This window comes from Giraffa tippelskirchi, chromosome 8 (assembly GCF_054371585.1).
Source record: "Giraffa tippelskirchi isolate mGirTip1 chromosome 8, T2T-mGirTip1v1.2.pri, whole genome shotgun sequence".
Taxonomy (NCBI): Eukaryota; Metazoa; Chordata; class Mammalia; order Artiodactyla; family Giraffidae; genus Giraffa; species Giraffa tippelskirchi.
Genome location: NC_137282.1, coordinates 13340623 through 13365739, shown reverse-complemented (window position 1 = coordinate 13365739; position 25117 = coordinate 13340623). Strand labels below are relative to the sequence as shown.

The window sequence follows — 25117 nt, the reverse complement described above, 5'->3', positions numbered from 1 at the left end:
AGTCGTTTCCGACTCTTTGTGACCCTATAGACTGTAGCCCGCCAGGCTCCTCTGTCCACAGGATTCTCCAGGCAAGAATATTGCAGTGGGTTGCCATGCCCTCCTCCAGGGTATCTTCCCAACTCAGGGAGCAGACCTGCATCTCTTGTGTATCGTGCATTGGCAGACAGTTTCTTTTCCACTAGCACCACCTGGGAAACCCATCTCACTATCTTATTTGGGCTTAATAGAAACATCTTTTTTTCCTATTTTAAAACTACTTTTAAAGATTTTCTTGTTTTTCTTTTTTCCTCCTGACTTCTACTTGAAGCTATGTAACTTGTTTCTATTCCCAGTGGTTACTCTTAAACATTTTTAAACAAATTTTAAAATTTCCCCTCAATTCTAGTTAGCCAATATCTCTATCCTTTTGTAGAATGGCATATTAGCTTTGGAATTTTTTAACTTTGACATACTTCCATTCCCTATGCTATTGCTTCTATTTTAGTTTCATCTCATTTTTAAACAACAAATTGCATCGTTAGTAGTATTGTGAGTAGGCAGTCCATATTTAAATTCTACTAACATGGTGGCTTGGTGGTAAAGAATCTGCCTACAATGGAGGAGACCCAGGTTCAATCCCTGGGTTGGGGAGATCTCCTGGAGGAGGGCATGGCAACCCACTGCAGTATGCTTGCCTGGAGAATCCTGTGGACAGAGGATCCCATGTACAGAGGATCCTGGCAGGCTGCAGTCCATAGGGTTGCACACAATCAGACATGACTGAAGCGACTAAGCAACAGCAGCAGCATACGAACCAAACCAAACCAAACCAAACCAAAAACATGTTAAAAAAATTCTTTTTCACATTTACTTTTTATATCCCCCTGCTTTTTTCCTGATTCCATTTTCTTTCCTACTAAATGGAATAGGTTTTCAAAGTTTTTTTACTGTTGTTTGTAATCTATAGATTATCTCAGTTTTTTTGTTTGTCAGAAAATATTTTTACTTTGTTCCCCACTCTTGAACAAAATTTCAGATTGAAAGCAACTTTGTTTTCTTGGCAAAATATTTCTTGGAGATAGTGTTCTATTGGCTTTGAGAGTCTATTGGTGCTGATGTGAAGTCTGCTGTGGGGAAAAAGTCACATCATTTGGTTGCATTTAAGAATTTTTTGAAATTGTTGATAATTTATTATTCCTTTCTACGAGTGTTTTAACATCTGTAAACCCTGCAGGTTTTATAATATGCTAGCAAACCTGGTGACATCTCCCTTGATTGCTGATTTACTTGTTCACCAAATATTTACTGAAAGCACATTATTTGCCAGGCAGTATTTCTATGTGCTTTGATTGTTGTTGTTGTTCAGTCTGACTCTTGGACTACAGCATGCCAGGCTTCCCTGTCCTTCACTACCTCCTGGAGTTTGCTCAGATTCTTGTATTGAGTTGCTGATGCTATCTAACCATCTCATCCTCTGCTGCCCCCTCCTCCTTTTGCCTTCAATCTTTCCCTGAATCATGGTCTTTTCCAGTGAGTCAGTTCTTCACATCAGGTGGCCAAAGTATTGAAGCTCCAGCTTCAGCATCAGTCCTTCCAATGAATTTTCAGGATTGATTTTTGTTTGGGGTTGACTAGTTTGATCTCCTTGCAGTCTAAGGGACTGTCAAGAGTCTCTTCCAGCACCATAATCCAAAAGCATTGATTCTTCAGCACTCAACCTTCTTTATGGTCGAACTCACATCTGCACATGACTATTGGAAAAACCATAGCTTTGATGATACAGACCTTTGTCGGCAAAGTGATGTCTTTGCTTTTTAATATAATGTCTAGGTTTGTCATAGCACTTTGACTACATGCTAACAAGTGTCTAATGCATAAGATATTGTATATGAAACAGGTTAGCCAAAGAGACTTTTCCTACTTTCTAGTTGTTCGGCCTCAAAAAGCTGAGAAAAATAGCTGTCAGATAACCTATGTAAGATATACTGAAAGTTTGGAAGACTGTTTCATGACTACTAGCTTATTAATTATCTCTTTTATAAAATAAGGCTATTAATTCATTGGAAGATTGGAGATAGGCAAAGAGCATATCCTTAGAGAGTTGTCAGAGTTCTTAAGGTCATGGAAGGGGAGCTCACGAAAAGCTCTCAGAGAAATCAACATCTGTCCCCTGAAATCTGAGGGATTCAGAGAATAATGGCTCACACCTATAAAAGTTTTAAAAATTAGCACCTAGATGGTATAAACTTACTGCATGGCGAGAAGACAGAGGCTACAAGGAAAATAAGCTGGACTTTCCCTGACAGTAGGGGCAAGGGAGTGTCGTGCCTGTGGGCCAGTTGGGAAACCACTGAAAGAATCTGCCCTCTACCCTGTAGGGCAGTATTTTCTCCTTTCTTTTACCTTGGCGTAGTTTAGTGAAGGTCTAATGGCTTGCTGCTTGTTCCAAGTAGTTCCTGGCCAAAATGAAGTAATAGTGCCTCAATTTGCCTTCTCTCCTGAAACAGCAAAGAACAGGCAAAATATATAATTTTTAAAGCACAAAATATCACGTAATAAAGGACTATGATCCCTGAGAATTGATGAAACAAATGAGATGAGCCTTATAATGGTCCCTACTGACTGCCTGGAGACAGACTATGTGCAGATGGGGGAGGCCCAGGAGTTGGCTCTCTGTTTCTCTGGCTAAATGAGAGAAATAGGAGCCCACAGAGGGTGAGGAGGCAGAGGAGCAGAGAGGAGAAAGAATCAGAGAGAACAAGTTTGGAGATCTACAGAGGGTATCCTTCTGGTCTTCAGTTGAGATCTGATCATTTCATGCATGTCAGAAGGTGTTTAAGATCAGTGAAACAAATGCCCCCAAGTTTAGAGGAAGTAGTCCCCATAACTCAGTCAGGGTCAGGAATAGTTTCATTGCACCAAAGTGGAAAGCTTCATGTGTGTGCTAAATTGCTTCAGTCATGTCCAACCCTGTGCGACTCTGAGGACTGTAGACCCCCATGGTGCCTTTGTCCATGGGAATTCTCCAGGCAAGAATGCTGGAGTGGGTTGCCATGCCCTCCTCTGGGGAGGAGGTCTTCCCTTGGAGGAAAACTTCATGGTTCATGGGTCATAAATAGAGTACTCAGAGGGGTCTTTCCTAAGCAGTGGTGCAAATTTAGTTTAGAACCCACCCAAATCAAACTGTTTTAGTTTAAATACATCTCTGAATAAAGCTTAAATTAGTTATAGTAAAATAAATATGTCTAGTACTCAGTAAGGCAAGACGTACAAAGTCTGATATTGAATAATAAATTAACAGGCATGAAAACAAACAGAAAAATATGACACATAATTAAAGTAAAAATTGTTCCATCAAAACAGATCTAGAAATCACATTGATGATAGAATTAATACAAGTGGACATCAAACCAATTATTGTGATTGTCTTCTGTATTTTTAAGAAGCTCTACTTTCATGTTTCTGCTTTAAGTATGTTTAAAAATTACAAAAATCAAATCAAACTTTTGGAGATGAAAATGATAATATATGAGATTAAAAATATGCTCAATCCAGAGAATCAGAAGACAAGCCATACACTGGGAGAAAGTATTTGCTAAAGACATAAAGGATTGTTACTTATAATACACAAAAACCTCTTAAAAGTCAAATGGACCAATGACCTTAGCAGGTACCTCACCAAAGAAGATATACATTATGTATCATTAGTAAATTGCCATTTTAACAGCAATGAGATTATGTACACACCTATTAGAATCACCAAAATCCAAAACACTGGCAACACAATATTGCTCACGAGGTTGTGGAGCAATGGAAACTCTCCTTCAGTGTTTCTGGGAATGCAGAATAGCACAACCAGTTTGGAAGACAGTTTGACAGTTTCTTACAAAACTCAACTTACTCTTACCATATGATCCAGCAATAAATGTAAAATTTAAAAACCTCTATTAAATTTTCTTTCTTTTATGACCTATTAGAGATAAGTGGATATTTGGTATTCCTATAGTTTTGTGTTCTACAATAAAAAGAATTCAGGTAAATTTTATGCTGCATGATTACCATGCAAAAATTAAAATGTATGGAGTTTTTATAATTTTTATTTGTTGCATTATTGATTATATTCCTGTTTGACTAGAAGTGATGGGAGCTAAATTCCCTGCTTGTAATTTTGCATGTCAAATGATTGAAAGAATTTTTATACAGATGAGCTTCTAGCTGCATATTTGCAAATCTTGTTTTTCCTTCACTACTCACAGATTTCTGTGCCAGGTGTTGTAAGGCACTTTCATATTGTGATACAGCCTCTATTTTTGCATCTTAATGCCACAGTGATGGTTGAGTCAGCACACTGGCCAGGAATAGAATCCCCAAAGCCATTTTTTTATGGAATAAATAACAGTAAATTAACTTTACTGAGAAATACTTATAAACAGCTTAAATAAATCCCACTAAACCTAATGAATGCCCAGTCACTCCATTTCTACTCCATTCTAAGAGAAAACATGATAGAAGGGAAGTTGCAGTGGAAAGAGACATTTTTCTTACTTTTGCAAATTTACAAACACAATTGACCTTGTGCATAGATTTCTTGGGCTCCTGCCAGGATCTTGAAAGGAGCTCATACAAGTGAGGTTCCCTGCAGGATGAGATTCATGAGTTCATAGTAAATCCATCTTTGCCATCACTTTTCTGTCTGAACTAGCACTGTGGTTAGGGTCCTCTACGTCTTGACACCTGTTGGGTAAGGGACAGTTCATCTTCAGCAAGAGGTAAAATGCTTTTCTTGAGCAGAAACCCAAAGTAACTTTTGGGTTGCTTAGCTTCTCAAGTCAATTATTTTCAAGCTATTTCAACATACTCAACATGGAACAAAGATAGGATTTAGGATGTAAGGAACTGGATTAAGATGCCTTTCTTTCGTTTTCTAGCATGTGGCTACTTGGAGAACCCAGTAGGTCTCCTTGAAGGAAGACCTTACCTTACATATGATCTTCACAAAGATGATTCATTGATCATCCCACTAGCATATGAGCAATTTTGACTTGAGATAAGAGGTGTGATTAACCAAAGACAGAAAGAATTCATAATAGAAAAAAAAGGAAATGATTTTCTTGACAATTACTATCATTTTTTGAGCATTTATTAAAAGCAAGGCAGTGTATTTAACGATGCTGTGTATGATATCAGTTTGAGTCCCTGTAGGAAAGAGATGGCACGCTCACATAGGGTAACTCAGGAGAGTTTAATAAAGGAATGATTTAGGTGAGGATGCATTTAGGAGAAACTAATGAAAAATGATGGGGTACCCTGGGACTGCAAATCTTGGAGAGCTGTTAGCATACCTAGACTTGAAGGGGCTTAAAGTGTGAATGGAGCTGAAGCTATAGCTGGTCCTGTAGGAGAAGGCTACCTGAGAAGAGCAATGGAATTCATTGGAGGAATGTAATTGCTGGCCAAACTGTAATCTGGCAGCGAGGATACTGGGGAATAAATTTCCCAACCAAACCCTTCTCCTGCCCTGTGATCTATTGCTTGTCCCATTTGAATTAATTGCAGGCCAGATAGCAAGACAGCTGTTTGCATAGCTCTGTCTTTTAGGACACAGAATAGAGTCTGTCAAAATTTGTAGAGTGGGTCTGGAAGAGCAAATGAATATCAACAAATGAACTAGGCTGAAGTATATGAAACTGCCACCGTTTGACAACGCTGAACCTGTAAAAACAGTTTATGTAGATCAGTCTACTACCAATACCATTTGGGCTTCCCTGGTGGCTCAGCCGGTGAAGAGTCTGCCTGCAGTGTGGGAGACCTGGGTTCGATCCCTGGGTTGGGAAGATCCCCTAGAGAAGGGAACAGCTACCCACTCCAGTATTCTGGCCTGAAGAATTCCATGGACTGTATAGTCTATGGGGTCGCAAAGAGTCAGACACGACTGAGTGACTTTCACGTTAATACCTTTAAACTTCACAACACACTTGCAAAATCTGTATTGTGATCCTCACTGTCTGGGGACAAAACTGAGGCTCAGAGACGTTGAGTTTGAGATAAGAGGAAAATTCCAAAGAAGAAATTCTCAAACGTTATCGAAAATGTTTTGATATCAAAAATGTTAGGTGACATCTATGCTGTCACCTTATTTATTTTATTTATAAATAACAGAAATTTCAGAGCTCTTTTCCAAGTATTATCCCACTTAAAATTCACACACAAAAGAAAATGGTATGGTAATGTCTCAAAAAATTAAATATAGAATTGTTATAAAATTCAGCAATCCCATTCTGGATATATCAAAAAAAAGGTGAAAACAGGAACTTGAATAGATATTTGTACACCCATGTTCTCAGCAACCTAATTCACAATAGCCACAAGGTGGAATCCAGCTAAGTGTTTGTGAACAGATGAATGGATGAATAAAATAGAGTATATAATATACAATGGAATATTATTCAAACTTTAAAAGGAAGGAAATTTTGACACATGCTATAGCAGGGCTGAGCCTTGACAACACTAGCTAAGTGAAACAACTCCAGTCACAAAAGGAAAAATATTATATGGTACCTCTCATATGAGGTTCCTAGAGTAGTCAAATTTGTTTAAATAGAGTAGAATGGTGGTTTCTAGGGGCTGGGCTGGGGGACAGTGGGGAGTTATTGTTTTTGAGGACAGAGTTTCAGTTTGGAAAGATGAAAAGTTTCTGAAGATGGATGGTGCTGATGGTTGCACAACAGTGTGAACGTGCTTATTGCCACATATCTGTACAATTAAAAAAAGTTAACATGGTCAATTTTGTTATTTTTTTACCACAATAAAATATACTTTAAAAAAATTACCAAAGTCTGGTCAAATTTATAGAGCAGTTAGTCTAAATATATGGAAATGCTAAGACACAGAGAAGTTAAATATCTTGTACAGTATTATACAATTAATGAATCTAGGAACTCAGATTCAACCCCATGAAAAGTTTTATGATCAAAATCTAGTTTCTTTTCTAGAAATAAACAGACCATTTTACAGACCCACTCCAGGGCCCAGGCTAGTCCCAGGTTTATGATTCCTAAGGTCACTGAATAAGGCAGCTGTTGGTTTGGTGAAGAAAATCAAATCCGTTTCTATGAATAAATAATGTATTTGTCCAGAAGTTGTTAATTGGTAAAATCTGTAATTCTCAAAGGTAACTATTAATGATCTGATGCATAATATTAGATTCTCATTAAACTGTGTTGTTATTTTCGTGGTTTGATCTTCACAGTGTTTGTTCTCAGGGTTGAGATCTGCAGTTTTGGATGTCTTGTCCATCACTGCCAAAAGTACAGAAACGTAGAGGAATTTTTTGGTGTTTTCATTGTTGTTGTTGCTGTTTTTCAACTTTATTTTCTGTTTAAAATAGTGGATGGGATTTAATAAATAAATATTTGTGTGTATGTGTGTGTGGGTGTGGGTGAGTGGGTGTGGAGAGAGAAAGAAGGAAAGAAAAAAGAGAGGAAGTGTGAGTAATTGGGTCAATATTGGTTTGAGAGTTTCCTTATGAAAACATAAGCTTTTTACTGGTGGCTCAACGGTAAAGAATCCACCTGCCAGTGCAAGAGATGTGGGTTCACTCCCTGGGTTGGAAGATCCACTGGAGAAGGGAATGGCAACCCACTCCAGTGTTCTTGCCTGGGAAATCCCATGGACACAGGAGCCTGGCAGAGCTGTAGTCCATGGAGTCGCAAAGACTTGGACACAACTCAGCGACTAAAACTCAACAAAGTTTGAGAAATACTGACAAGCAAGTTCTCAGCAGGAAAGATAAATTAAAAAAAAAAAAGTTATGTTAATACTTCAATATTGAAGGAATAGAATTCTGATTTTAATTGTAAATTAACATGTCATTAATAAAAAATGAGCTAGATGGTATAGGCTGGATGACTGGGTGAATCTTTACCTTTCAGATACCTGTGTGGAAAACCTCATGTAACAAAGGACACAGCAGAACACAGTCTAAGGCAAAGTATTCTTGTTGAAATAAAGAACTATCCTTGTTAGGGATCGAGTTTGTACATCTATTCCCAAAATTACCAAACACCTTTTTTAATGCAGACATTAACGTATGTATAAACTAATCCTGGTATTGTCCAGTCTGATTATGCAAAATGGGCAAAAAAGGAAATCAGATCAAAACAAATCAGTTAGCAATATGGAATCATAGGGAGTGGCTATCAATGAAGACTATTGTCTTATCACCTTTAAGTAATAAGTCACCTTTATATTTAGTGTTCTTTTAGGGTCTTAGCCTTAGGTTCCTTAGGTTCTGTGGGGTAGAATAGGACCCAGAGATCGGGACGATCCAAGGACTGAATCTTGATTTTATTCAAATTCAGAATTTTGATGTGGATCCTACAGTTACTCTTAGGTCAGAGACTTGGTTATTTTCTCTTTCTTACCTAAATAGACAATAATATTTGGAAGGAAAGAAAGAACAGGGGTTTAACTCTAAAGCTGAGAGATTTGTTGGTGTGAGAAGGGAAAATCTAGGCAGGTCAAGATAATGCAGAGCAATAAATAGATACAAGCAAATAAGCTGTGGCATATGTAGGGATTTAGAACACATACTGGGGAAATTAAGGTTCAGGGACAAAATCCAGTCACTGGCATTCAAGAGTCCAAGGCACCAATTTAATCACTGTGAGGAACTTGGCAAGAATTTGTTTTTTGGGAACCTTATTATCAAGAACAAAAAGACTTGATAGTGAGACTGACCTTGAGGTTGAACTAGTGAATTATTGCCACACTTGAGCGATTCTTGTATGTCCCTCACTGGGGGTGAAGATTAGTCCAGGATTTGAGTGGAAGCTGGCTCTCTTGGGGGGACTCCAGGAAGCCCACTGAGGTTATATGGTGGAAGTGGAGGGCTGGGTGGAAATCACAAAGTCCAGAGAACAGGAGCCCATTCTTAGGTGATCTAAGTAGGTTGTGGCTTGGTTTGTGATTTTTTAATTTCCAAACTTCCAAGTGTGAACTTGGGCCTTTTCAGAGTGCTTGTTTTGGATTTTAGCTGCTATAGGTGAGGGAGTTTTCAGCTTTAGGGAGCCATCTTCAAAGACTGGAGGGGACATTTGTCTAGGGCAAAAAGAAAAAAAAGATAAACATCTGTTGGTATCAATTTTTAAAACTGAAAATATCTGGATGCCTGTATCCTTGAGTGACTCTTAATTTTCCCTGGCTTCTCTGAAGTACTTAGTTCTACCCCAGATGCCTCATATCACATCTTCCAGCTTGGCTCTACATGTTTCAACAGTTCACATAAGCCACTGAACTTGTAGTTATTTATCCAGATCTGGTATTTGGAAGTTTGCTCACAAGTCCCTTTCACTAAAGTCTTTTCTGGGCACTGATTTGGGCTGAAAGTGAAAATTGACTCTTGGATCAGAGATGCCGGGCTGAGTCTGATAAAAGATTTACTGCAGAGTGTTTAGAATCACTGAGCTTTGTTATGGAATTATTATAGCCTTTCCCACTGAGATGCAGTGATTTATAACCTACAGATAGACAAAAGTGTTTAACTCTGTTCCCGTTAATTGATTGAACAATTTGCTTTCTGCTTTGTGCTCACACCTGCTCTTGATCAAAGCTGGTTCCTATTCTGCTCTTGGCTATTGCATGATGCTGTATTAATGGTTTATTGGTTCCACTGTGCCTATAACACGGCAGTTTATGATGTTTAATAAAATGACAAGTCTAAATAGTCTCTTGGCTTTGGATTGTCTTTTTAGCAAATTAGTATTATGATGTGGGTTTTCTTTGTACTTCAGAATTGCCAGTTTCTGCAAAAGTCTACCACACAACACTTTAAATATTTTAAAAGATTCCTGCAATATATGAGTGGAACACCTCTCTTATAACAAGTGTTTTCTTGATAATTGGTGTTCTTAGCCATTTGCTTCTGTCAGCTAGGGGACACCAGTAGGAGCCTCTTGGGAGGGAGGATCTGGATGAATGAAGACAATTTTAAGCATGCTTTGTATCTCCTTCTTGAAATCACATATTTTTGGGAGAATGAAGGATGCCTAAGAAGTACACTGGGGAAGGTGGTGACTTCTTTCTGAACTAGTGGAGGTCAGAAAAGCTGTGATGTATCCAGCAAAATGGAAGTTCCATGATGGCTGAGTTAGGTTGACCTGTTTGATGTGGAGACCTTGGTGAGTTGGAATATCTTCTCTCAGTGTTATTTATTAGAGCTGCAAGGGAGGTAGGAATGTCCACTTATTCAATGTGTATTCTTTATACTATGCTATCCGCCTCCAGTAATGAAAATGAAAGTCACTCAATCGTGTCCAACTCTTTGCAACCCCATGGACTGTAGCCATGGCTACAGGCTCCTCTGTCCATGGAATTCTCCAGCCAGAGTACTGCAGTGGGTAGCTGTTCCCTTCTCCAGGGGATATTTCCAACCCAGGGATTGAACCCAGGTCTCCTGCATTGTAGGCAGATTTGTTACTGTATGAGCTACCAGGGAATAACAATCCTTTGGTAATAACAAACCTTATTAAAGTCTTTCTACAGACCATGTGCCATGTTAAGAATTAACAGCATGAGTTCTAGAGTCAGGATACTTAGGGAAAGTTCCAGCTCAACAAATCTGAGATAGGCTAAGCCTCAGATTCTTCTGTAAATTGGGTAAAATATTACCTAGTCTATGTTTCAAGATTTAAATGAGCTAAAGTTAGTAAAGCCCTTAGCATGTGTGTGTAAGTTGGTTCAGTCATGTCCAACTGCAATCCTATGGACTATAGCCTACCAAACTCCTTTGTTCATGGGATTCTCCAGGCAGGAATACTGGAGTGGATTGCTATGCCCCACTCCAGGGGATCTTCCCGACTCAGGGATCAAACCTGCGTCTCTTATGTCTCTTGCATTGGCAGGTGGGTTCTTTACCACTAGCGCCACCTGGGTATTAAATGAGCTAAAGTTAGTAAAGCTCTTGGCATAGTACTTGGCATTTAATAAACACTCTACACATATTAGCAGTTATTATTATCATAATAATATTAAGTTATACCTATTTTAACTGTTTTACAGTTAAAAGGCACAGTAGCTGGTATGTAGAAGCAAGGAAAATGGAAGAAATGAATTTATAGCTGTCGTATTTTTCCTTGACAGTGTCAGTTTAATATAGTGCCTTGTTTTTAGTTAAATGCTCAACAAATGGTAGTCACTGTCATGAAAAGGACTTAATTTTTTGCAACTGCTGTTTTTCTCTGCCCAAGGTTCATAAGAGGTCAGTCAGCCAGGTTATGTGACCAAAGATTACAATCCCAACCTCAGTCGAAAGCTCTGGAAATGTGAGCTTGCAGAAGAGAGCAAGGAGGCAAGGTCATTACCACTGGAAAAACAAACCATGCAAAACACAGACTCTGCTAATGAAAATGATGGTCGCTTACAAAGAGCTTCATGATTTTTAATTGTAAGCATGAAATGTCAAAACAAACAAGCCCAAAATAAGAATTAATACGGTCAAGCACATGCTTTTCCTCCTTCCTGGAGTGTTCTTATTCTCCAAATGCCTGGCTCTTCTTTATCCTCAACTTAAATGTCACTTCATCAAAGTGGTCTTATCTGACTTTCTTTTCAAAGTCACCTCCCTTTTTGAGGGCCTCGGCTCATCCACATGGTGTCTTTGGCCAAACTGGCAAATAGCAGTCCTTCCTTAAGACTGTTTACTTACATTGTGAGAAGGGATCTTAATACACCAGTTTAGTTGAAAAAGACATTTTACTGCCATCTGCCGGGAAATTTTTGCAATAAATACACAAATCTGCTCTGCCCTGACACTGATGGTTCCTCCTAAGGTTGTGTTGTGTAAAACTGTACACAGTATTCCTACAACCCTTTATCCTTTATAACAACATCAATTACATTCCTGTAATTCACAGTATATATTACAGTCTGAAATTATTTGCAGTTTATTTATGTCTTATTCCTCCACTAATTTAAAAGCTCCAGGAAGGCATGGACCATGTTTATCTTATTCACTGCTCTATCATCAGTACATAAAATAGTGCCTATTTTGTTGGTGCTCAAAATATATTTGTTAAGTGAACATGATTAGATGAATGCTTATATCTATTTAATCTATTAGTCCAATTCATCTATTCATATAGCTTAATGCAGCATATAGTATGTGTGTGTTTGTGTGTGTGTGTGTACATGTACGTGCACGTACTCAATTACGTCCGACTCTTTGCGACCCCATGGACTGTAGCCCACCAGTCTCCTCTGTCCATGGGATTTCCCTGGCAAGAATACTGGAGTGGGTTGTCATTTACTTCTCCAGGGGATCTTCCCAACTCAGGGACTGAACTCCTGTCTCCTGCTTTGGCAGGCAGATATTTTATCATTGTGCCACCTGGGAAGCCATATAGCATGAAATCTGATTTAAATCTTGGTTAGCTATAGAAGTACATAACATGCTGTCTTGAATATAGTAGAAAATTAATATCTATGCATTGACTGAATTTGAAAGCCTTGTTCTAGGATTTGCAAGGATTATAAATCACATAAAACAAGGATTTTGCCATCATAAAATTAAAATCTAATGTGAATGATCACAACAGTAACTTAATTCTCTTTGGTTTTAGGATAACAAAAGGGATATTGGAGGTAAATAAAAGAGTAGTTGTGAAGTCTTGCTTTGATGGGAGTATGAAGACAAGAGTTACAAGGGTTTTGAGCCAATGCTTTGGCCATAGACAGGCCTTCTCACCTTTTTGTGTCTCAATTTATGCTTTTATAAAATTTTAGTATGAGAATTCTCAGCATGTTTTAGATCAAATGCCAAAACAGCATCCACATGTTACCCTGAATTGAAAATCCTGTTCAAGGTGATCACTTTAAGCTTCTTGGACCAAAAGAGTCTATGAATATGATACCTTGTTGTGACTTGGTTTTTGTATCTGTTATTTTTTTGTATCTATTAAAGGGAAGTGATATGGCATGTCTTTCTCTATCTTGTTATGAGTTTGGTAGATATACGTGATGACATGCTAGTTCGTGCTAAGCAGTCTTGAGCTTCTCTGGCTAATTTAACTAACAGAGTAATTTCCAGAGTCACGATCTGTTGACTATGTCAAGTAAGAGCGTTGCCCTCCTACTCCTTGTGACATTAATGAAATAATCAACCTATACTTGTGCCAGTAAAAGAAGCTTGTAAATTTGTAATCTGAAACATGAATAGTTACACTAGTTGAGATCAATTTATCAAACAGTATTTCAGGGATTTAGAGGAGAGAAACTTAAATGCAGTTAATTGGTTATGTATATGATACCACCAAAAAAAGATGTCCTTTTCATCATGGGGGACTAGAACTAGAATGCAAAAGTAGGAAGTCAAGAGATACAGAGAATAACAGGCAGGTTTGGCCTTGGAGTACAAAATGAAGCAGGGCAAAGGCTAACAGAGTTTTGTTAACAGAACACGCTGGTCATAGCAAACATCCTCTTTCAATAGCACAGGACATCAAGGGCATCATGTATACATGGACATCACCAGATGGTCAATACCAAAGTCAGATTTATTATATTTGCAGCCAAAGATAAAGAAGCCCTGTACAGTCAGCAAAGACAAGACTTGAAGCTGACTGTGGCTCATATCATGAGCTCCTTATTGTAAAACTCAGACTTAAATTGAAGAAAGTAGGGAAAAACCACTGGGCCATTCAGGTATGACCTAAATCAAATCCCTTATGATTATACAGTATAGGTGACAAATAGATTCAAGGGATTAGATCTGATATACAGAGTGCCTGAAAAACTGTGGATGGAGGTTTGTAACATTGTACAGGAGATGGTGACCAAAATCATCCCAAAGAAAAAGAATTGCAAGAAGGCAAAGTGGTTGTCTGAGGATGCTTTACAAATAGCTGAGAAAAGAAGAGAAATGAAAGGCAAAGGAGAAAGGTAAAGATATACCCATCTGAATGCAGAGTTCAAAAAAATAGCAGGGAGAGATAAGAAAGCTTTCTTAGGTGAACAATACAAAGAAATAGAAGAAAACAATAGAAAGGGAAAGACTAGAGATCTATTCAAGAAAATTGGAAATATGAAAGGAACATTTCATGCAAGGATGGGTACTATAAAGGACAGAAATGGTAAGGACCTAATAGAAGCAAAAGAGATTAACAGATGGCAAGATACACAGAACTATTTAAAAAAAAAGATCTTGATGACCTGGATAACCACGATGGTGTGGTCACTCACCTAGAGAGCTGGATATCCTGGAGTGTGAGGTCAAGAGGGCCTTAGGAAGCATTATTACGAACAAAGCTAGTGGAGGTGATGGGAATTCTAGCTGAGTTTTTAAAATCCTAAAAAGATGATGCTGTTAAAGTACTGCACTCAATATGTCAACAAATTTGGAAAACTCAGCAGTGGTCACAGGTCTGGAAAAGATCAGTTTTCATTCCAATCCCAAAGAAGGGCAATGCCAAAGACTGTTCAAACTACCACAGTAGCACTCATTTTGTATGCTAGTAAGGTTATGCTCAAAATCCTTCAAACCAGGCGTCAGCAGTATGTGAACTGAGAACTTCAAATGTACAAGCTGGGCTTCAAAGAGGCAGAGGACCCAAAGATCAAATTGCCAACATTTGTTGGGTCAAAGAGAAAGCAAAGAAATTCCGGAAAAACAACTACTTCTGCTTCATTGACTATGCTAAAGCCTTTGACTCTATGGATCACAACAAACTGTGGAAAATTCTTAAAGAGTTGGGAATACCAGACTACCTTACCTGTCTTTTGAGAAACCTGTATGCGGGTCAAGAGGCAACAGTTAGAACCAGACATGGAACAACAGACTGTTTCCAAATTGGGAAAGGAGTATGTCAAGGCTGTATATTGTCACCCTGCTTATTTAACTTATATGCAGAGTACATCATGTGAAACGCTGGACTGGTTGAAGCACAAACTGGAATCAAGAATGTGGGAGAAATATCAACAACCTCAGATATGCAGATGATACCATTCTAATTGCAGAAGGTGAAGAGGAAATAAAGAGCCTCTTGATGAAAGTGAAAGGGGAGAGTGAAAAGGCTGGCTTAAAACCCAACATTAAAAAAACTAAGATTGTGGCATCTGGTTCCATCACTTCATGGCAAATAGATGGGGAGATAATGGAAACAGTGACAGACTATTTTCTTGGGCTCCAAAATCACTGCTGATGGTGACTGCAGCCATGAAGAAGGAAAGCTGTGACAAACTTAGACAGCATATTAAAAAGCAGAGACATTACTTTTCTGACAAAGGTCCATCTAGTCAAAGCTATGGTTTTTCCAGTAGTCATGTATGGATGTGAGAGTTGGACCATAAAGAAAGCTGAGTGCCAAAGAACTGTTGCTTTTGAACTGTGGTGTTGGAGAAGACTCTTGAGAGTCCCTTGGACTGCAAGGAGATCCAACCAGTCCATCCTAAAGGAAATCAGTCCTGAATATTCTCTGGAAGGACTGATGCTGAAGCTGAAGCTCCAATACTTTGGCCACCTGATGTGAAGAACTGACTCATTGGAAAAGACCCTGATGCTGGGAAAGATTGAAGGCAGAAGAAGGGGCTGACAGAGGGTGACATGGTTGGATGGCATCATTGACTAGATGGACATGAGTTTGAGTGATCTCTGGAAGTTGGTGATGGACAGGGAGGCCTGGCATGCTGCAGTTCATGGGGTCACAAAGAGTCAGACACAACTGAGTGACTGAACTGAACTGAACTTAACCATAGGTTCAAAACTCCAAACTTAGTGCTAATGTGGGAATGACCTAGAGTGATTTGCTTAACTGACTAAGGCCTCTGCTTTCATGTCTCTAAAGGGGACAGCAGAGGATGAGAAGGTTAGATAGCATCACTGACTCAATGAACATGAATTTGAACAAACTTTGAGAGATATTGGAGAACAGAGGAACCTGGCATGCTGCAGTCCATGGGGTCGAAAAGAGTCAGACACAGCCTAGCAACTGAACAACAGCAAAAATCATAGAGGAACTGAAAAGACAAAAACTGGCAGGAAAGCCATTCAGAAGGACACAAGGCGGGGTGGGGAAGGGGGTCAGAAGTAGTAGAAGTTGTCATTATTGAAGCTAGGAATCGGGACGTTCCAGCAGTAGCCACAATCATGAAGAGTAAGTTACGCAGAAGTTAGAACAATGAAAGAAAATGAAGCTCCTTTTATTTTCCTAATTCTGTTGAGATATAATTTACATATAACATTGTGTAAGGATAGGTGTAATGTGATGATTTGATATACTTACATAATATGAAATGATTACCACAATAGGGTTAGTTAACACTTCCATCACATCATATAATTACCATTTTTAAAATGGTGACAACATTTAAGATCTGCTCTCTTAGAAAGTTTCAAATACTTAATACAGTATTATTAAGTATAGGCACCAGGCTGTACATTAGATTCCTAGAGCTTTTTCATCTTATAACTGGAAGTTTGTACCTTTTGGCAAATATCTCCTCCTTTTTCCCAATCTCTAGCCCCTGGAAATCACCATTCTACTATATGTTTCTGTGAATTCACCTTTTATAGTTTCCTCACATATAAGTGAGGTCATACAGTATTTGTTTTTCAGTGTTTGACTTCCTTCATTTAGTGTAATGCCCTCAAATTTCATTAATATTTTCACAAATGGCAAAATTTCCTTGTTTCTTTGGCTGATTAATATTACATTTTTATATGGTATCTCTCTATGTTATATAAATATAAAGATATAGATATATATCACATCTTTATCCATTTTTTTTTCCACTTACCTAGGTTATTTCCATATGCTGGCTATTGTGAATAATGCTGCAGTAAACCTGGGAATGTAGATATCTTTTTGAAATTCTGATTTCATTGCTGCTGCTGCTGCTGCTGCTAAGTCACTTCAGTTGTGTCCGACTCTTTATGACCCCATGGACTGCAGCCTACCAGGCTCCTCCGTCCATGGGATTTTCCAGGCAAGAGTACTGGAGTGGGGTGCCATTGCCTTCTCCCTCTGATTTCATTAGCTTTGGATAAATACCCATTGTGTGGTAGTTCTATCTAAAATATTTTTTTTCTGAGGAACCTCCATACTGTTTTCCATAGTAGCTGCACCAGTTTACATTCCCACCCACAGTGCAGAAGAGGTGTCATTTCTCCACATCCTCACCAACACTTGTTATGCCTCCTTTATTTCTTGGTGAAAAAAGGAATTTTCTTCATGCTTTCTTCTAGGAGTTTTATTGTTTCAGGTCTTATGTTTAAGTTTTCAATCCATTTACAGTTAGTTTTCGTGAGTAGTATAAGAGTCCAGTTTAATTCTTCTGCATATGATTATCCAGTTTTTGCAATACCATTTATTAAAAAGACTGTCTTTTCCATATTTGGTATTCTTGACTTCCTTGTCATATATTATATGAGCATATATATGAGGGTTTATTTCTGGGCTATGGCTTTTGTTCCATTGGACTATGTGTCTGTTTTTATGCCAGTACCATACTGTTTTGATTACTGCAGTTTTGCAATATACCTTGAAATCAGAAAGTGTGATACCTTAGCTTTTTCTATGTTTCAGGGTAGTTTTGGCTATTCAGGGGGTTCCAAACACATTTTAGGATTTTTTTTTCTATTTCTGTAAAAAATGACATTTGAATTTTGATAAGGATTGCATTGGATCTATATATAGATTTTTTAGTGTGGGCATTTTAACAATTTCATTCTTCCAGTCCATGATCACAGAATATACTTCCATATATTTGTGTTTTCTTCAGTTTCTTTTATCAAAGTCGTTCAGTGTGCATATCTACCTGCACCTGCTTGGTTACATTTATTCTTGTTTAAATGTATTCTTTTTATGCTATTTTATTAATTTATCTTTCTGATAGTTTATTATTAGTGTATAGAATGCAGCTGAGTTTTATATATTGATTTGTATCCACACAGCTGGAGAAGCTAGACACTGACCAGATGCTCTCTGACTTTCTTCCACAGGAGATATCACTAGAAGGACTGTCTTGGTCCTGAACTCTGCTGCCTTGAGGCAGAGGTTATGCAGTTGAAGTCCAGCTGTTCCTTTTACCCTCTTCCTTGAGTCCAAGTTTGGATTTTATTTTTGCTTCAGTAGCATGCTGAAATATTTCTCCTGGACTCCAGGACTCCCATAAAGGTTTTTTTTTTTTTTTTCTTATCCATGGTGACTATATAAATTAGTGTTCTAGGAGGGCTCCCAGCTGTGGCTGTGAGGGGCTGGAGCCAGTTCATGGGCCACTGCAGGGTCCTCAGCTGGAACTGAGGTCTCTGTGCCTTTTATCTGACATATGAGTGGGTGAGACTCCTCCTGGATCCCTAGACGTAAGATGTTGGGTCACACAAGCCCCTACAAAGGCAGTTTTGTCCATGGATGGTGTTCAGTTGTTGAGAGGGGACCACAGTGAAGGATGTCTTATTCAGTCATCTTGCTGATGTCACTTGCAGCTGCTCCTAAAGATGCTGCTTGAAGGAGAAGGAGGTCGAGGGGACCTGGTATTCTCTTCTTACCACGTTTCAATCTTTTACCAGGACCTCCTGCTGACAGAAAAACAGCTGGAAATAGGCTTTCTGCATTTTTCTGCAATACAGGGTAAAACAGAGGAGGCACATAAAATGGATTTGAGGGCAAAGAGCTCTGGGATAGCCATAAATATCTCTCATCACTATCAATAAAGAAACATCCCAGCATGTAGGGAACTCATAAAGAATGAACTTTGTCTCAAATGCTGCAAAGTATGTTTCTCTAATTTATCATTTAATTGTGATTACACTTAACACCAAAGCTAACAATCAAAATAGATAAACCTTTATATATGATCCATTTTGACTCTTAAATGTGATCAATATTACTGAATCTTTACACTTTCAACTCAGTCAATTGCTACATGGACGATCACTGAGAATATTAAAAATATGAAATTGATCATGCTATAGTTGGTTTATACCATCATATAGTTTGTTCAGTTCAGTTGCTCAGTCGTGTCCGACTCTGCGACTCTTTGCGACTCTGCAGCACTCCAGGCCTCCCTGTCCACCACCAACTCCCGGAGTCCACCCAAACCCATGTCCATTGAGTTGGTGATGCCATCCAACCATCTCATCCTCTTTCGTCCCCTTCTCCCCCTGCCCTCAATCTTTCCCAGCATCAGAGTCTTGTCAACTGAGTCAGCTCTTCGAATCAGGTGGCTAAAGTATTGGAGTTTCAGCTTCAGCATCAGTCCTTCCGATGAACACCCAGGACTGATCTCCTTTAGGATGGACTGGTTGGATCTCCTTTCAGTCCAGGGGACTCTCAAGAGTCTTCTCCAACACCACAGTTCAAAAGCCATCAATTCTTCTGCGCTCAGCTTTCTTTATAGTCCAACTCTCACATCCATACATGACCACTGGAGAAACCATAGCCTTGACTAGACGGACCTTTGTTGACAAACTAATGTCTCTGCTTTTTAATATGCTGTCTAGGTTGGTCATAACCATCATATAGCCTGGGTATAAATTGCAACTAGTGCTAAGAATCTGAATGATAATAAAAAAAAGTCAAAATAACCTTGAAAATACTAAGATGGAGTTTAATGACAAAAAAATACAATTCTGAGATAAGCACAAAAAATGAGGCTAGAATGAGAGGCATTCTAACAACAACAAAATGATATTGTGATGGGGGAGGGGAGTACAAATCACCTGATCTAGAAGGAAATTGAAGCAAAAACAATGTGTCATTTTATGGACTATCATCTCTTTGAATATAAAGTGAAAATGAGAATTGAAACAAACAGCCTTGGAATACTATCTTACCTTGGATTTGTCTTCAGCAGATGAAATTTTATTTAACTTTAAGGATCTGTTTCAGTACTATCCTACTATGGGATTTCTTTCTTCCAACTTCCAGTTGGATATTATTCTTTAGTAATTTATTTGTGTATATCACATAACATTGATTTTATCAGACCTTTTAATCATTCTATTATTATGGGTTCATAATCTTGTATATTGTAAGCCACTGGAGTAGAGATCTTAATCACTTCATTTTGATGTCCATCATAGCATTTGTACAGTATGTTTTCCATAAATTTTTGATTATCTAATTGACTACAAAGTTACTCATTCATTTAATAGGTATTTAAACATTTACAAATGCTCCCAACACTCAGTACCCTATACATAGAGTTTTGGAATGGCTTTTAGCTTAAAGTTCTTGAGTCACTTAGTGTACATAGATTGTTTTATTTAACTTTTAAATATATATGCAGAGAAGAGCCCATATTATGTGTATTTAGTTTTTTTTTAAATTATGGTAGATTTTGAATTTTGTGAGTTTTTCTTCCTTCATTTATCTGGATGATCCTATGATTATCTCATTTTTTCTGTTAATGCAGTAAATTAAATAGATTACTTTTTGAACTTTAAAGCAAACTTGAACTAGAATACACAAGTTGGCCGTGGTGTATTGTCTTTTAAAGATATATTTATATATCAATGGGTTTAAATTGCTAGTATTTGTTAATGATTTTTGCATCCATATTTATTTGGATTACTGATTTGTAATTTTTCTTTTGTGTAATATTCTTTAAAAATTTTTAGAATCAACGTTATGTTAGCCTTATTAACAGAGGCAGAGTATTCACTCTTCTTTACTTTTTCTGGAAGACTTTGTACAATTTGGTATAATTTATTCCTAAAATGTTTGGAAGAATTTTCCAGGGAAGCCATCCTCATAACATCAGAATTTAGTAAGTGTTTCAGAGGGAAGACTGATCAGGCATTTTTGTTCCTTCTAATTCCTCAATTTAGACTACAAAACAATCTCTCCAAAATTGTACTGATTTTTCATTCCTCCCAAAGAGTGTCTTATCAAGTGCTATCGCCAGGAAGAAATATGAACAGGTCACCTTGGAAATAGTCCATCCCTCAGAGTTTTATATCCTCATCGCTTTCACAGCTCTCTGATCCCCTAAAATGTGGGATTTGGTAATGTCTATGACTTTTTCTGCTTATCATTGTATAAGTGCCGGCCTGCCAATATGTACTGGATTCTACTATATGTATAAGTATGGGCTGCCTTACTTTTTCAGACAGCTGATAGTTTTCCACTTGTCTGGAAAAAAGATTTTGGAAAGCTCAAAAGTGTTCTTTAGTCTTTTTAATGTTTATGAATGTCCCTTACTCATTGTTTGTTTTTATTCACAAAATAGTACCTGCTGACTTTAGCTATGGGATAGTCATTGTGGTCTTACAAATTCCCAAAATGGGTTGGAATAAGAATTGCCTTTGTTCCTGTTTAAAGCACATATTAAAGGGCCTCAGTTCTGGAAATTCTCTCTATGATTGGGTCAGAGCCTAGGAATCTGTAATTTTAATATACTTTCCAGGCAATTCTGATTTAGCCCATCCACACAAAGGCATTTGGAAACCACTGAACTGGGAAAGAAGTGATTAAAAAGTAATGTTCTGAGTCACTATTTTTATGATGAAATGCAGGAAATTTCATGGACTGTGAATAGGGGGGAGATCAATGTTCAGTTCCCGCTCCTAGTAGGTATGGAAATATAGATCTCTAAAAGAAGCTCAAAACCTCTTTCCAACATCACAGTACATAAAAGAAAATAGCGTTGATGAAAAATTGCAAAGGTCCAAACTAAAAATACTGATTCTGCAGGTAGAGCAGTGTCTCTTACCTGAGACTGTAGTAAGTTGTCCTGGAGGCTGAAAGCCATTTCTAGGATTATTTCGGAATAACCAAGAACTCTGGGTGATTAGTTATAAGGACTCTGAAATAAGATACAAGACCTTCTGAGAAGACAAGGTTATGTGAGACAAGAACAATGCATGTCACACAGAAGTGCCCACCCTGGGCCAAAACTGCTTTTGTAGCCCTTTTTTGGGAAAAGGAACAAGAATTTGATGTTAAAACCTTTAATTGTTTCTTGTAAGTAATTATAAAGTAGAAATCTGTTTATATGAGATCTCATTTCAAAATAAACAATAGGTTATTTTATACAATAGGTTATTTTCAACACAAATCATTGTGTTGTCTTTTAATAGTTACAAATCTTTTTAAAGTATTATTATAAATAGTACACCTACTTGGTGATGCACCCTACCTATTGAGATCAGAAATTTGGCACTGAGAAATGGAGAAGGAGGTAAGGGCTCTTTAAATGAAGCCAGTCTATATGTGTCATACTTTAGGTCACACTCCAGATCTGTAGTCACTCACTCAGGATGACAAGCATACTTTATATGACATAACAAGTATGACTGTGAATTTATGCCTAGGACACTGAGTACAGAAAAATGAGTGCCCTATTTTTATTTTTTTTTTGGTTGAAGGAAGTTGTGCCAAGGAAGCTCCAGCAAGATCATCTTTAATGCATTTTAAAGGTTAAGCATGAGTAACATAGGTGGGTAAATGTACATAAAGGACTTTGGGCATGGGAAACAATATAATTGAGTAGAACATGTCCCCATATAATAATGAGATGTGCTCTGAAGAAGTAGCCACTGGGACAGACATATTGGGTATTAGTTAAAGTACAGATGAGGAATGGAGTTGGATAGTTCAAGAGATACTTGACTTCAAGTGACATTTTATTCTTTTAAAGAATTTTTTAAATTGCTAGCTTTTACTTTATTTATTTAAGATGTCTTTAAGATCCCACATGCCACACAGCATGTGGGATCTTAGTTCCCTGACCAAGGATTGAACCTGCAGCCTCTGCAGAGGAAGCACATTCTTAAACAATGGACCTCCAGGGAAGTTCCTCAAGTGACATTTAAACAAGGCTAATAAGTTAGGACTTTATTCTTAAGGTGAATTATAGTCATTGAAAGATTTTAAATGAAAAAAGTGGCATGAACAACAGATCATTTGGGCAGTGTGTAATATGGTTTAGGAAAGGGAGATCCTAAAATCAGAATAAAAATCACAATTATTTTCCAAAACCACAATTCTGAGTAAGTAGAGGAAGGCAAGGATTTGTAGAAACATAGTGAAGACATAATTTATAAAACTTGGTCACAGATTTGCTGAGAAACAGTGCAAAAGTGAACATTTGAGAATGGCCCTCTGTTCAGATTTCATTAGCATCATGGTAGAAATAACCAAGATGGAAACTACATGAGGAAAAACATATTTGTAGGAAAAAACTAAACTCAGATATAAACTTGAGATGTTTTGAGTTGTTTGAAATGGAGACCTGATTCCTGGAGATGGAGCAGCCATCTTGGACTACAGGATGGTCCTGTGAATAGGGTCCTGCTGGCAGAGCCTACATCCAGGAAGCCTGTGTCCCCAAAGACTTCATGAGGCAACTCTGCCATACTGTCCCTGAACTGTCCATGTTAAGACTGTATCTTGAGTAAGAGATATGTTTCTGTATGATTTATGCCTTTTAATGCTATGATATGGTGCTACTTACTGAACCTAAGCCTTACCAGTGATGTGAGCTCATTGGTGAATTTTGTTCGTGTACATTTCATGAAATAACAAGGCTTAACTCCATTGTTCTACATCATGCAGTAAGTGATATATAAGTAAGTAATGTAATGTAGTAGGTGATGTCTACCCTTTCAAGAAACTCAGTGGTAAGACCATGGTACAGCTTCTTTAAACTGTGAAGTCATTTCAAATGATGCCTCAGTAGTACAATAACAAGGCAAATTGCTTATGATTAAGCATTTTTGGAAAAGCAGAAGGCAAAATTGCATATACTACATGAATACAATAACCCTATTCAGTGGCGCTGGGGAAGATAACTAAAAGAATACATCAGCCCATTAAAAATGGTGGTTTGTGAAGAAAGGGACTGGTTGTGGTGTTTCTTTTCTTCATAGTATTTTATGCCAGACTTTATTTGATAAAATTATTTTTATTTAAAATGGAATAGCTGTTGAAGGCATTGGAGAGAGAACACTAAAAAAGACACAAAATAAAGGTTTTCTAATAAAGAGATAATAAAAATTTCTAACAAAGAAAAAGATTGGCTGACAATTGAGGCATGAATGTTTAGTGCCACCGACCTACAAATAGTGGTATCATCTCCAGTATCATTCTGCAGCTCTCATGTAGGAACAGAGAAATTAGGAGGCTGGAATGCCAAGACCCAAGGTTTTTGGGGAGAGAGTAGAAGAGGAAAGGGATGAGGAAGCTGTGACTGAGAGGATGGACCTTTGGTATTTGACCAGGAAAGGAGAGTAGGGAAGCAGGTAGACTGATTACTTCCTGTGAACTCCAGCCCCTCCAAGGAGGCAAAGATCAGGTATAATGTGGGTGAAGAAAGCAAGAGCTGAAACGATTGACATGATAAGAGGGTGTGTGTGTGCTCAGTCACTCAGTTGTGTCTGACTCTTCTGCGATCCCATGGACTACAGCCTGCCAGGCTCCTCTATCCATGAGATTTCCCAGGCAAGAATACTGGAGTAGGTTGCCATTTCCTCCTCCAGGTGATCTTCTTGACCCAGGGATCAAACCTGTGTCTCCTGCATCAGCAGGCAGATTATTTACCACTGAGCCACTGAGGAAGCCCTTGATAAGTGGGTAGGTATTCAGATTTAAGGTCTTAAAGGTAATACAAGTGATTACACTTTGCGGTCGTGACTTTGGACCAGGCTACTGCAGTGGAGTGCTGTGTTCAGGTCCGTGGAGATCTGTGAAGTTCATTACCTCAGTAGTTAGTCATAATGTTTCAATAAGGCTTACCAATTCTTTAAGTTGTAATTGTAAAAAAGAAATTTAAATTGATTTCGTTTCTTCAAATTAAATTATTGATTGAAATGGAAAGAGAACCTGCAATTATGAAAAGTCTTTAAAAAATAAAGCTGAGAAAGTGTTTCTAAGAGGAAATCCAAGATGCGTAACAAAGAAGATGTGAAAATTCCACTTCAGAAATTTCATTTATACCCTTGATCAGCCTAGTTTCACTTCTGAACCTTCCTAGCAACTGTAATTTTGTTTGTATTATAAGTGAAATTTATTTATCTCTTAAATTGTGACATTCTTGACTTCATAACTTTGTTGTTGTAATGCGCAGTATTTGGCACATTATGGGAATTTCATGTTTTCTTTTATGTGACTGTTTTTCTCCTGTTGTTGTTTAGTCTCTGAGT

The 25117-nt window shown here is 37.9% G+C and overlaps 1 long non-coding RNA gene across 1 annotated transcript in view; it reads right to left on the bottom strand.

Annotated features, from left to right (window-relative positions):
* Window positions 1-497: 497 nt before the first annotated feature.
* Window positions 498-25117, bottom strand: part of LOC145518645 (uncharacterized) — a 39373-nt gene continuing 14753 nt past the window's right edge. The window contains exons 2-4 of the long non-coding RNA XR_014063075.1: window positions 8722-9081; window positions 4555-4716; window positions 498-2480 (exon numbers count right to left, since the gene is read on the bottom strand). This is a non-coding gene — a long non-coding RNA (uncharacterized LOC145518645). The remainder of the gene's footprint in view (window positions 2481-4554; window positions 4717-8721; window positions 9082-25117) is intronic.